The following is a 13,482-nucleotide window of genomic DNA, read 5'->3' on the forward strand; positions in this document are numbered from 1 at the left end:
CTGGATGGGCTTGGTGATCGTCTCTGTGGGTGTCCTTAATACTCCCCCTCAAGTTGGAGAAGAAATTGAAATGATGCCCAACTTGCCAATCGTCTTCTGAAAAATGTCGCCACCTAGTGGTTTGGTGAAGATGTCGGCAAGTTGATCGGTTGGCGATGTAAAACGGGGAGCAATTATGTTGTCTTTAATTATTTCACGAACGAAATGACGGTCTATTTCAATATGATTGGTTCGTTCATGAAAAACCGGATTGTCCGCGATGTGAAGTGCCGCGCGATTGTCACAATATACGGACATTGGTGAAGAATGAGTAATGCCGAAATCCATTAGGAGGGACTTAATCCATTGAAGTTCACAAGTAAGATTAGCGAGAGCTCGATATTCAGCTTCAACTGATGACTTTGCAACCGTGGGTTATTTCTTTGACTTTCATGACAAAGGGCTTGTCCCTAGCATAGTAAAGTATCCTGTAATGGAGCGTCGAGTCGTGGGACAACCCGCCCAGTCAGAGTCACAATAGCCAGTGACGTGGAGGCAACTGTTGGCAGAAAGGAATATGCCATGATTAATAGAACCTTTGAGATAATGAAGGACCCGATGTGCGGCTTCAAGATGAATGTATCGGAATTAGTGACGTACTTGGTTGTATCGGATTTATTCGGGACAAGAAATAACCAAGTACATCTAGAATAATCATCAACCATTGTTAAAAAATAACGACACCCCGAGTTTGATAGGACCGAGAATGGGCCCCATAGATCGGCATGGACGAGTTCAAAAGGACGAGAAGTAACAGAAGTGTTAGTCGGAAAAGGTAATCGTTTATGTTTAGATAAAGGGCAAACATCGTACGGTTTATTATTGATAGAAATAAATTTCATACAAGGAACATAAGCCTGCGTATTCTTTTTATCTACTGTGTTAACTGAATTAGATCTCAAACATAGTCTTTGTAAATGTTTCAACTATGTAATATGTCTGGATTTGATAGGAAACATTGCTTTAAGTTATGATGTTGTTAAAATATAAAATTATACATCGACTTTGTTCAGAAAATCATATGCATCATTTCATATAAAATATACATAAATATGAATCATATTCAGATAAATTTTCGACGTTTAAAAAACAAACAATACCTTAATGTGACTTTTTTTTTTTGAATCATGGATGTTGAGCTGTAAAGATACGTGATACATGAGACGCATCGAGAAGGCGAAGATCCGTCTCATGTATCACGTATCTCGTTTAATATGGTGCTATTTATTTCTTGTCTTCATTCCTCACCATATTAAAATCACTATTATGTTATAATTCAGACATAGGAACATAAAGTAAAGACATCATATTTAACGAGGTTCTGTCGGATATTCACGACCTACATCCTCGGAGAAAGCCACAACGGCTTCATAATTTATTCCTCACTGTTGTGGTGATTCGTTACAATAATTGAATAGTAATTGAATGCTTAAACTCCTAGAACCCATGTCTTATTTATAGAGTCAAGTAGGGTTTCCAAGTTTGTCCTAACTAAACTAGAAAACTAGATAATATTTATCTATTATTGCCATTACATAGTTACATGAGATAACCTGATATAAGAAATTATATCTTCAACATCTTTTAATATCCCAGATTAGTCTTGATCGACGGATTTTTGCCTTCTTGATCCGTCTCATGTATCACGTATCTCAACACCCCCCCGCCCCTCGCAAGTTGGACCAGAAAAGATATGAAGTGTTTAACTTGAAGGGGAAAGATCAAAATATGGTAGAAAATTCGGAGATCAAAATACTGTAGATAAATATTCATGTTGAAGTAAACTTCTTTGAGATTCTGTAACGTAAAAAAAGGAGAATCTCCATTTTGAATCAAACTTGTAATCTCAGTCATACGGTACTCACGATTGTAGAATGAAAAAAATCACAAGATTAACTTGGAAATAAAAAAAAATAAATATCGACGAAGTGATTTACCGATTATTTAATCACAACGAAAAAAATCGTCGAAAAATTGTAGAAGCTTGAATCAGGATTAGACTACCTGCTCCGATACCATATAATATTCACGATTATATTATAATCGGAAATAGATGAACATGATGTGGCTTGCTTTGACCACATTATAACACAATCTTCTCTGACCCTGCTCGGTTGATGACAACCCAAAATAGGCAAATATAATCTTCACAAAACTAATACTAGATGAAATTAGTACGAAACCAAAATGGGTTCAGCCGGATACCATGTTAGAATTACGATTATGTGATGGACATAAATAAAAAACACTGTATTTAACGGGGTTCATATTCACGACCTACATCGTTGGATAAAACCACAGCGGTTACATACTTTATTACTCACAATTGTAGTGATTCGTTACAATAATTGAATAGTTATCGAATGCTTACACTCCTAGAACCCATCTCTTGTTTATAGAGTAAATTAGAGTTTAGGGTTTCCTAGTTTCTCCTAACTAAAATAGGAAACTAGATAATATATATCTCTAATTTCCATTACATAGTTTTTCTTATTAAATTTCCATTTCATAGTTACAAGAGATATACCGATATAAGAAATGATATCTTCTAATATCTTGGATTAGTCTTGATAGCCAGATCTTCGCCTTCTCCATCCGTCTTATGCATCACGTATCTCAACATGAGCAGATAGGATTAAACCAGCTGAATTCGAAAAACATGTTGAAAGAAACCAAAGCAAGAATTTGGAAATGAATATTTGGGTAACGATTAAGAGTGATAAGGTTCCGCTTGAAAGGACACCACTCCTTTAGTATTACAAACGAGCCCATCCCTCTAAAGGGTTCGAGCGAGTTATACATCGAGACGAGTTTCTTACTTGTCCAGAGTGTAACAAGTTGCGTAGATTTTATTGTAGAAACGAGGAAGAATGCAAAATATATCATGTAGCACATGCACAAATCCTCATAGCTCTTATAGTCTTTTTCGTGCACTTCCCTAACAACATCGAGGTATTTCGAGGTATTTTAAGATATTTCAAGTACACTAAGAGGCGGCTATTTTCTCAAGTTCAAATCATGCTGCAAATAAATAAAAGAAACATCAACTGAATTTTATTAATAAACATGATATTGTGTTATATGTTACCATGTGTGTATTCATGCTTGCACATATGTGTAATGTACTTTAACCTAGCACATAAACAAGTGAGGCCACTTATATTTATCATGCATGCATTTAAGACTAAAAGTAGAGTATAGTTTACCTTGGAAATTGATCTCTGAGAGAAGTAGATATTTTGGAATCGGATCTCTCACCTCATCTTTTGCAACAAGAAAATGAAACTCTGCAGATCAAATTTGACGACGACCATTTCCTCCTTGTTAGAAACTGAACTCATACATTCCAAAAAAAAAAAGTGAATTTCAAACAAGAGGAACGAATTTCTAAAACAATGCAAAACTATGAAACTGAATGAACATAGAAAGGAAGAAAAACATCAAAGGGAACTATTTCTCTATGAAAACATATGTATTATATATTGACTTGATGATGTCTTTTTTTTTTCTATTGCGAAGAGTTGATGATCTCATAACACGTACAATCAAATTTACATGTAGACATTGTAGAACTCATACCTTTATAAGATCCTAGTTGTAATTTATCTTTATTTTAGGAGGGAAAACATGTATCCAAACTATACCAAAATCTAATTCGTAATACGAACAATAAACATTTAAATAAATAATGGGGAAGATATCGAATATGGTGTGTATTCAAATCTAAATTTCATTATAAAATAAATATTAGATAGTATGACAAACGACATTGATCTACTTTAACAACTATGAATCTATGATGTATCCAAATGCAAAGCGGATATCAGACAGTAAGAGGAGAGTAATTTGTGTGAGAAACCAAGCACGGCATAACCCTAACTTAGGAGAAATATTGTTTTTGTTTGTCTCCTACTATTCAAAAATATACCAAGAGCATTAGATGTTTGTCTCGGCCAAATATCGTCTTAGGCCAGTTGACTGCAAATTGAACTACGTGAAGCTTCAGGTCCCACTCGACCTACCCGAAAAGTTCTTGGTTAGATATTTGAGTCAAACTAACCTAGTTCACTTTGAGGCTAAAACCCATGCATTAAAGGGGACTCCTTATATCATCCTCTCCACATGTCAAAATCTCTACGCGTCAAAATCTCGACGAATCCGAATTTCCATACTTCACGTGGAATAATCGCAAGAGGCAGAATTCTCCATGTATCAAATATTTTCACGATTACGATGATCAAGTACTTAGTAAGCTCACATCAGAAGATAAGCGTCTCACTCGTTACGTAGCATGGTAATATCTTACCTATTCTGAGTGATAATATACGCATACACTCGAAACAATTACAAGACAACATGTATAGATGGTTGTAGTATACACGTAACCTTATCCCAATAATTAATTTATAACATTCAAACGGTACTCGACGTCGGCCAACAGACAACTCCCTATGACAACAAAAAAAGGGGTAATACTCCATTTCTCAAAAAGATCGAATCCAGAGCAAACAAACACATCATCTCTTTTACGTGATTCAAAAATAAATAAGGATTTTGATGAAAATAGAATGGATTAGGACAAACATAACCAAACTTGTTAATATTTTTATGTTCAACAAAAAATAAAATTGCATCGGGAAATTCCTTAAGCGTTTCCCTCACATTAGCTTAAAACATTCGTGATGATTGTCTCATTTCTTCTTCTTTCTCCTATCGATCTCTCTATTTTTTTTCTTCTCCCTCCACCTCCCATGCTAATTCTTTTCTTCTTCTCTTTTTTTCTTCTTAATCTTCTGCTCCTCCTCCTTTTTCGTCTCCTTTCTCTACTTACACAAAACGCCCCTTATTGGCTGGTGTCCAACGATTGTGTGAACCACATGTCCAGAAACTAATCTAAACCTAACAGGTTCAGTTAATAAGGGGTACCCCTATTAAGAATTAGATAACTCAAATTAAATCAATCAAATGAAGATATTTGAAATATTTTACCTAATTGGCTTCCAAAGTTTGTTTCGAAAATCTCCTTCACTTAAGATCTATGTCCCGAAGAATTTGTTTTTAGATCTGTTTTAGTTTGTGTTTTAGACATGTTTTCTTTTGTTAGTGTGCTATTTTAGGTTTTAAAGTGGTGGTCTTGATTAAGTCAATTTGTTGCTAAATCCTGAAGATATCTAGTGATAGTTCTTGTTTATAGTTAAAGAAAAATGAAGCAAGTGATGCACAACATGGATTGCAATAAAAAATAAAATTAAGAGCCCTCAGCGCCCAAATTACTTCATCGAAGTTGACTTCAAACCCAATTCTAACACCTTTTCATAGAAAAATCATGTGAAGAAGATAAAGACGCTAGAGGAAGAAAGATTTAACATAAAATTATATTACAAAAAAGAAAATCAAACCTTGATTTTGTGTAGATGGCTTTGTTTCTTGTACCTCTTATTCCAACAAATCTTTCAGTGAAGAATTGATAAAATAGCAAAAATAAAATCGAATTAAAGGATGTCGTACTGAACATCTAATGATGATAAAAAACCTCAGTTGGGCATATATAGACATGGTGTCCCGCTACTAACCTTGTTCTAGAAGCTAACAAGATTTCCTATTATTTCTTTACCATACTACTATGTAATATGGATTTGGATAGTTTCTTGCCTTTTAAGGATAAAGAGATATTTTTTTTTTTTGGAAGTCGACTACGATCTACGTATGTCGTTACATTTGGCATTGATACATCTAAGATGTGATACGCTCAATAACTGCCCACTCAAACTGAAACAAGACCGGGCCTATAGCCCAACATGACAATGGCCTAAAGCCCAACTACATTATTTACACCCTAATAATCCCAAATCAAATAACCAAAGATTCCACCTTCTCTGGGATTCGAACCTGAGACCTCCAGGGATTTCTGGAGTTTATGTCAACACCTTGGAACCACTTGGGCTACCAGCTGTTGACAAGGATAAAGAGATATTATCTTTTAGACTTTTATCGTTTTACCTTTTAAGAGAAATTTGAAATCTTATTATTTGAAGAAAGATTTAGTTCTTTCATCCACTAAATAAAGAGAAAGCAAATATATACTTTCAGAGGAACAATGTTTTCTCTTTCCTCTTAACTTCTTGAATATTCGGAAGGGTAAATTTCTACTTTAAACAAATGAAAGTAATCTGTTATCGAGATCTCATTGTTAATCTTTCAAAGTAAAAAAGAATTTATTAGAGAAATCCTACTCATATCTTTCCTATCTTTGATGAACAAAATAAGTATTTAAGTCGTTTGTTATTATGATGAAAAATTATCTATTTTTAACTTCTTACAATTAAATTATTCGAGACACCAAAAATTAAAAATACAATGTCCTACACAAAAATTAACAGCAAAAGAGAAGCGTGTTAGTGAATAATATAACCTAGTAGAAACGTAATTTTATGTAGCAGGTAGCAACTGCCAACTCACCCCAAGTATGTACTATTGTAACTCAAGGACTCTCAAATTTGTTCAACCTATCTATAGTCACCAAACTAACTATTCATTTAAACTTTATACGCTTTGATTAAAATGTTAAAAGTAAGATTTTATAACGAAAGTTGTCTTTTTAATACAATTTAAATTTAGTAATAAATCATTAGGAAAAGCTAAAAAGTAAAAACGATATGTGATACAAATCAACTTAACGTGAGAAAGAAGATGTGATAATGAATAATAAAACTAAGAAAAACAAACATAATTTTGTTTTGTTATTACTAAATAGCCCCAGGTCTTCACCAACCTAGTCGTTGGGTTTTTTTTTAGACTAGGTTGTTGAGTTGTTTTTCACTTGTTGGTGAAGACGTGGGGTTATTTAGTAATCCTTGAGTTGTTTTTCACTTGTTTCAATTCTGAGTACGATGATTTAAAGTCTTGTTAGTGGTAATGAAACGAAATCAATTCAACTATGGAATCGATTGCATTTTTAATTGATTTGCTTTGATTTAAGAGACGAACGACACTTGGTTAAAAATAAGTAAAGTCGATCTTCAACTTCATACAAAAGAAGAGGTACATTTGGGATAGGTTGGCAATTTCTTGCTTTGATTGTCTTACGAAACAATTTGTACATGTACATTGAGTGGTACAACATTACGAAAGGATGTCTGTATATACAAGTAATTGGTTTAATAAAATATTCTCTCTTCATAACCCAATTATTCGTTAACATGTCTCATATCGCTTATTGTCTCTCGATCGCAATAGCAAAAGATCAAAGTAGAATTAGAACTGAAGACAGAATTGGAGATGAAGTCCAAGGTTGAGCTGAAGATAGAGTCGAAGTTTGTGCGAATATGGTGTCCAAATTTGAGTCGAAGACAGAGTCGAACGTTAGGCTGAAAAATAAGAAAAGAAGATTTTGTGAAGAGACTAATGGTCTCTTAATACTAAATGAACCAAGCAATGAGAAGATGATGCAGTAATATGAAAACCAGAGAACAGAAAGATGAATGGATGATTACAAGTTAACCTTTGTATTTCTCTGTGTAGATTACAATGTTGGACACGTCTCTTTTGGAGACTAAGGGTGGCCCACATTCCTAATTTCCCTCTGCCTTAGTTTTGACCAATTACTGATTTGAATTCAGTAATTCGTACATGTGTAGTGAGAATAAAAATTTGGGAGATAAAGTTGGTTACAATAACCAACTTACTACCCCTTCTTCGATGGAAAAGAAGTGGGAGTAGTTACAATAACTGAAGGTCCCTGACCCCTCCTATTTTACTGCTTGTGTCTCTCCATCAAGACATAACAATAACTTACAGAGAGGATTGGGGTTAGAAGATCTTCAGATTTCTCTATCTTGCATATCCAATTTTCGACTTAATCAATAGTGGCTGAAGGTACGTAACTTCCGCATATATTAAGATTTAATTTTTCTAACATTTGGTATCAGAGCCTCCCTTTGGCTTTGTTGATTAGTATTTAATAATTATTTATTATGATATCTAAACTATATGATATGAATTTATTTTGATTTATCATGTATGTTTAGATAGAATAATATTGTTAAAATATTTTATTTGAAACAAAGTTCGCTTAACTTCGAAATATATTTATCTATGGTGAAAGGAGGAATTGGGTTCGGTTAGGATTTAAAGATTGAATTTGTTTGACTTAGTAAAATCAGATTTTGAGAAATAAATTAGGAAACAAAATCAACTGGGATCTTTGGAATAAGAATCAGTTACTAGATTTGATATTTCTCCCTTATCTTTGTTTAATTTTTTTTTTTTTTTTTTGGAAGTCGACTACGATCTACGTATGTTAACCACCCACTCAAACACTAACAGAACCGGGCCTATAGCCCATTTACACCCTAATAACCCCAATTCAAATAACCAAAGATTCCACCTTCTCTAGGGGTTCGAACCTGAGACCTCCAGGGATTTCTGGAGTTTATGTCAACACCTTGGAACCACTTGGGCTACCATTAATCGTTTATTGAAATTTGCTTTTGGTGTGTTTCTAAAAGAGACAATTTAGGGAAGTAGATTTTCGTCCTCCCTGGAATTAAATAAGAAATTGACTTTGACCATTTCCATCTAAATATTTTAGATGTACGATCACTTGAAATTAATTGCACTTCAATCTTATTATATTTATCACAGACAGTGCTACCCTAATTGTTCCATAAGGGGAAACATGATTTAATTCTTTGAAGTAATTGTTTCTTTAGGAATCAGTCTATGGAATTTCTTCGTGAACTATGTCAATTATATGATGGTGATTTGTGATTTGCATGAACCTTAAAGGTAACAAGGAAGTCATGTATGATGAATATAATGTATTATCAATGCATATAATCTATGGTCATTTAAATATGATAGGTTATGATAATTATATTCATTATCCATAGTCTAGCTATTATTATGTAAATGTTTATATAATAGTTGTAAACATGAAAATATAAATGTGAATGCTAAACTACATGAACATAATTATGTGAAATTATTTATGAATGGTAAGTTCACATGTCATATATTTGGTTGAAGACATGATACTAATCTATGCCAAACTGCGCGATGAATCGTTCATGAATATGGAAATTTTGTCATTTATTTTGGACATTGCATGTTTTTGGAGTAGCCACAACATCTTAAAACATGTAGATGTGCGATAATAAATTTTATTTATTCGTCGCATTAAGTTAATGACACTTCCAATTGCGATGTAATTTTTATAAATAATTACTTAGCCCCACATGGAGGTAATTATTTTATAAATTTATATTGAAATAGGATAGGAGAATAAAATATTAGATGTGAATTTTTTATGCCCACAGGTATGAAAATTTCACGGATTTAATATTTTATTTTCACTAGTCTTATTAATACAGTATAGTAAATTCTTATGCGGTTGTAGCCTCTACCCACAGGAAGGTTAGAATTTACTACTAAATTGACGTTAATTGATTTAGAATAAAAGTATATGTTTCATAGCTTTGAATTCGTCCATAATTTCTCTGATTAAAAAAAAATAAAAAAATATACTCTTTACACCAAGGTGTATGGATTTGAATTTGGCATTTCATGCGGATATACCACATGTCGCCAAGAAATAAAGTACATCCCAAGAAAGGTTGGACTATGAGCAGTGTTAGCGATCTACTCGCCTAAGTTAGATGCTCATTAAGTCTCGCGTGAACAAGAGTATTCGGAGTTCCATACCTGATTGTCCTCACGTAAAAGTCTTTCTTAAGTAGTTGAGGAACAATTTTTTCGCTCAAATAAAATATAATCCAACACCGTAATGAAGATTTTCTCCAGATGAATTTTTACGATACTAAGGCGTGCTTGAGCACATTATGGAAATCTGAGAACTTTTGCTCAACATTTGTTGAGGTTATGGAATCATTCTTGGGTTATTTGGTACTTAAATCTCTTCCAAAGGAATAGGGGTTTACAAAATCTCTTACAACACACATGAGGGAAGTACCATGAAACACAACCATGTCAACTGTGAAGAAGGAAACAACTAAGCCAATAAAGTATCATGGCATTCAAAAGTGGTTCTTCTCCAAAAGAGTTGAACATCAAAAGAAAGATTGATTTTATCACTATTTTGTTTGCAAGCTCAAGAAATCTATGCATAACTAAAATTTATATCCGACTAATGGTATTAAAGTTTAATGTATATACCTTGAGGTTAGTGGGAGCAAGTATACATTTTAGTCTTATATGTAGATGATATATACTTGCAAATAGTGATTTGAGTTTGCTACCTCATACGCTATGAAGCAATGACACAAGTAATACAGTTGAGAAGTTTCGTTTCTCATCTCAAAATCGTCGATACTATAGAGAGACATTTATAGATCCTTTGTGATGATTCTGCTACGGTTTCCTCTCATAAGGTGATAAGAGTGGGAACAGAAATAAAATATATCGACATAAAGTATCTCTTGTCAGAGAAAAGTTAAAGAACATAAAGTGGCCACTAAGCATACAAGTAATAAGTTAATGATATTGCATTCCTATAACTAAGACATTGCCGGTACAATTGTTCTTAGATCATGTGGTGCAGAAGGATCTTAAGTTATGTAATGCTTGACTATGTACTTTCCTTGACAATTTGAAATGTTTGGTTATTATGAACAGATCACCATATTTGTGCACATAAAGAATAACCATCTCATATCCACTGTATATTAAAGGAGGACCTGAGTAATTTTGTCAGAAATTTCTCATTCAGAAGTTATGCTCATCAAGTGCTTAGTTAGAGAGCATATTGCATGTAATACATGGAAGGGAGCATTCACTTATCAGAATGTGACCGCTATGATTCGTGTGATAAGTTCTTTAACTAAGAATGAGTAGTCTCCCAACTGTTTGTATGACCATACAGTCCATCAACCATGTACTTATAAAATATATCATGTGGGCCAAGTGGGAGAATGTTGGACACGTCTCTTTTGGAAACTAAGGGTGGCCCACATTCCTAATTTCCCTTTGGCTTGGTTTTGACCAATTACTGGTTTGAATTCAGTAATTCGTACATGTGTAGTGGGAATAAAGATTTGGGAGATAAAGTTGGTTACAATAACCAACTCACTACCCCCTTCTTCGACGGAAAAGAAGTGGGAATAGTTACAATAACTGAAGGTCCCTAACCCCTCCTATTTTACTGCTTGGGTCTCTCCATCAAGAGATAACAATAACTTACGGAGAGGATTGGGGTTAGAAGATGTTCAGATTTCACTATCTTGCATATCCAATTTTCTACTTAATCAACAATGGCTGAAGGTACGTAACTTCCGCATATATTTAGATTTAATTTTTCTAACATACAATGGATATAGTATTATATATGGCCGCGGCTTTGGGGAATAAAGAAAATTCTCCGGGGAATAAATTCTTGAGGGAATCCAGATTTTTTTGAAAATTCTCCGGGGAATAAATTTTTATGGGGAATACAGAATACATTTTTTTGAAAGTTCTCCTCCATCTCATCTCTTCTCTCTGCCACTTCATCTTCTCGACACCTCATCATCTTCTCCGGCGAAAGTCACCGGCCGGCCAATTTTCTGGCCGGCGACCTTCAAACATAAAAAAAAACAAAAAATTTATTTTAATTTTCTCTCAGCTCTCTCTCTCTCTCTCTCTACATTTTTTTTTCTATCTCTCTCTAGAACAGATTGAGAGAGAGAGAGAAGGTCTCTCTCTTATGACACAAGCAAGTGAAAAAAAAGTCTTTTAAGTTCTTAAGAATCTTAACAACTCCGTTTTTTCAATTATATTTGTTTGGTGAATAAAAAGGGGAAGATCAAAATACCACCTTCTTTTATATACATTTTCTCTCTCTTATTTTTAGAGAGAGAAACAGTGAAACATTCAAAGAAAGAAAGAAAGAATTAGGCGAGATTACAGAACAAAAGTTTAGGTTTTGAAGAGATAAAAAGAAGAAGAAGAAGAAGAAGAAGGTGGGTAATAATGGGTGGGTGTGTTTCAAGACCATCTGGATGTGTAGGAAGACGACCAAAGTCACGAAAACGAAGAAGAATGATTAGAAGAAAATTTTCATCTCGAAAATCTGATCAATTATCTCATGATAATAAGGTTCCTAATTGTTCCTTTACTAATCCAACTTTTCAAGGTAGACGCCTTTGATTCTTACCAATTTGATCCTTATTGGGTTTATCTTTGATTAGGGTAAAATCTATATTTTGAATTTAGGTTTATTAATTTTGTGGGTTAAGTTTAATTTTTAATTTTGATTTGAATATCACATTATCTAGATTTAATTGTAGAGTTTTGACTTCTGTTTGATCAAACAAATACTTCATTTTCCAACAGATGTATTTTCCCTGAATGGGTGTGAAGGTACATCTTTATCTAGTATATCATCAAGAATGGGTAATCATGATGACCACCAACAAGGAAATGTTTCTCCACGGCATTCTATTAGCGAGGTTGCTTAAATTTCAAACACCCGAGTCTCTCACTCAAGTGATGCCGATCTTCAACCAAGTAATGATGAACACACAAGTGACTCTGTTGATGCAAGTGGTGGAGAGAAGAATGGTGGTGGTGTACTTAGTCATTTTGGGATACTTCCAAATACTTGCTTGCCTTGTCTTGCATCTACTGTTCCTTCAATTGAGAAGACCATAGAAGGTCTGTTCTCTCTCTCTAGAAATGTTCTAGAGAGAGAGAGAGAGAAAAAAAATTTAGAGGGAGAGAGAGAGAATTTCAAAAAAAAAAAAATTTGTTTGAAGGTTGCCGGCCGGAAAATTGGTCAGTCTGCGACTTTCGCCGGAGAAGATGATGAGGTGTCGAGAAGATGAAGTGGTAGATAGAGGTGATGAGATTGAGGAGCCTTTTTTATAGCATCTTCTAAAATTAGAAGCCCCTTAGCAATAAAAAGAAACATAAAAAGTCAATCTTATTTGACTAGTTTTAAGAAAAGTCTTTATTCCCCGGAGAATTTTCTTTATTCCCCAAAACCGCGGCCTTATATATATAGGTATATATGTAGGGTTTAAAAGAATATACATGGAAATGGTAGGATATACATGAATTGGTAACTTATTATATATAGAATCATAACTAATATGGTAAGTCTCTGTGCTGGATGGGCTTGGTGATCGTCTCTGTGGGTGTCCTTAATACTCTCCCTCAAGTTGGAGCAGAAATTGAAATGATGCCCAACTTGCCAATCGTCTTCTGAAAAATGTCGCCACCTAGTAATTTGGTGAAGATGTCGGCAAGTTGATCGGTTGTTGATGTAAAACGGGGAGCAATTATGTTGTCTTTAATTATTTCACGAACGAAATGACAGTCTATTTCAATATGATTGGTTCGTTCATGAAAAACCGGATTGTCCGCGATGTGAAGTGTCGCGCGATTGTAACAATATACGGACATTGGTGAAGAATGAGTAATGCCGAAATCCATAAGAAGGGACTTGAT

General features: G+C 34.0%; 1 long non-coding RNA gene across 1 annotated transcript; it reads right to left on the minus strand.

Annotated features, from left to right (window-relative positions):
* Positions 1-2,317: 2,317 nt before the first annotated feature.
* Positions 2,318-4,964, minus strand: LOC147563872 (uncharacterized). The gene is made up of 3 exons (XR_015236700.1): positions 4,702-4,964; positions 3,246-3,370; positions 2,318-3,060 (listed from the first exon to the last, which is right to left on the minus strand). It is a non-coding gene; the product is annotated as an uncharacterized LOC147563872 (long non-coding RNA).
* Between the last annotated feature and the right edge of the window lie 8,518 nt (positions 4,965-13,482).

The sequence above is a fragment of the Eschscholzia californica genome, unplaced genomic scaffold (genome assembly GCF_041429995.1).
Source record: "Eschscholzia californica isolate CP2 unplaced genomic scaffold, dmEscCali1.0.p SCAF_1, whole genome shotgun sequence".
In the NCBI taxonomy this organism is placed as follows: Eukaryota; Viridiplantae; Streptophyta; class Magnoliopsida; order Ranunculales; family Papaveraceae; genus Eschscholzia; species Eschscholzia californica.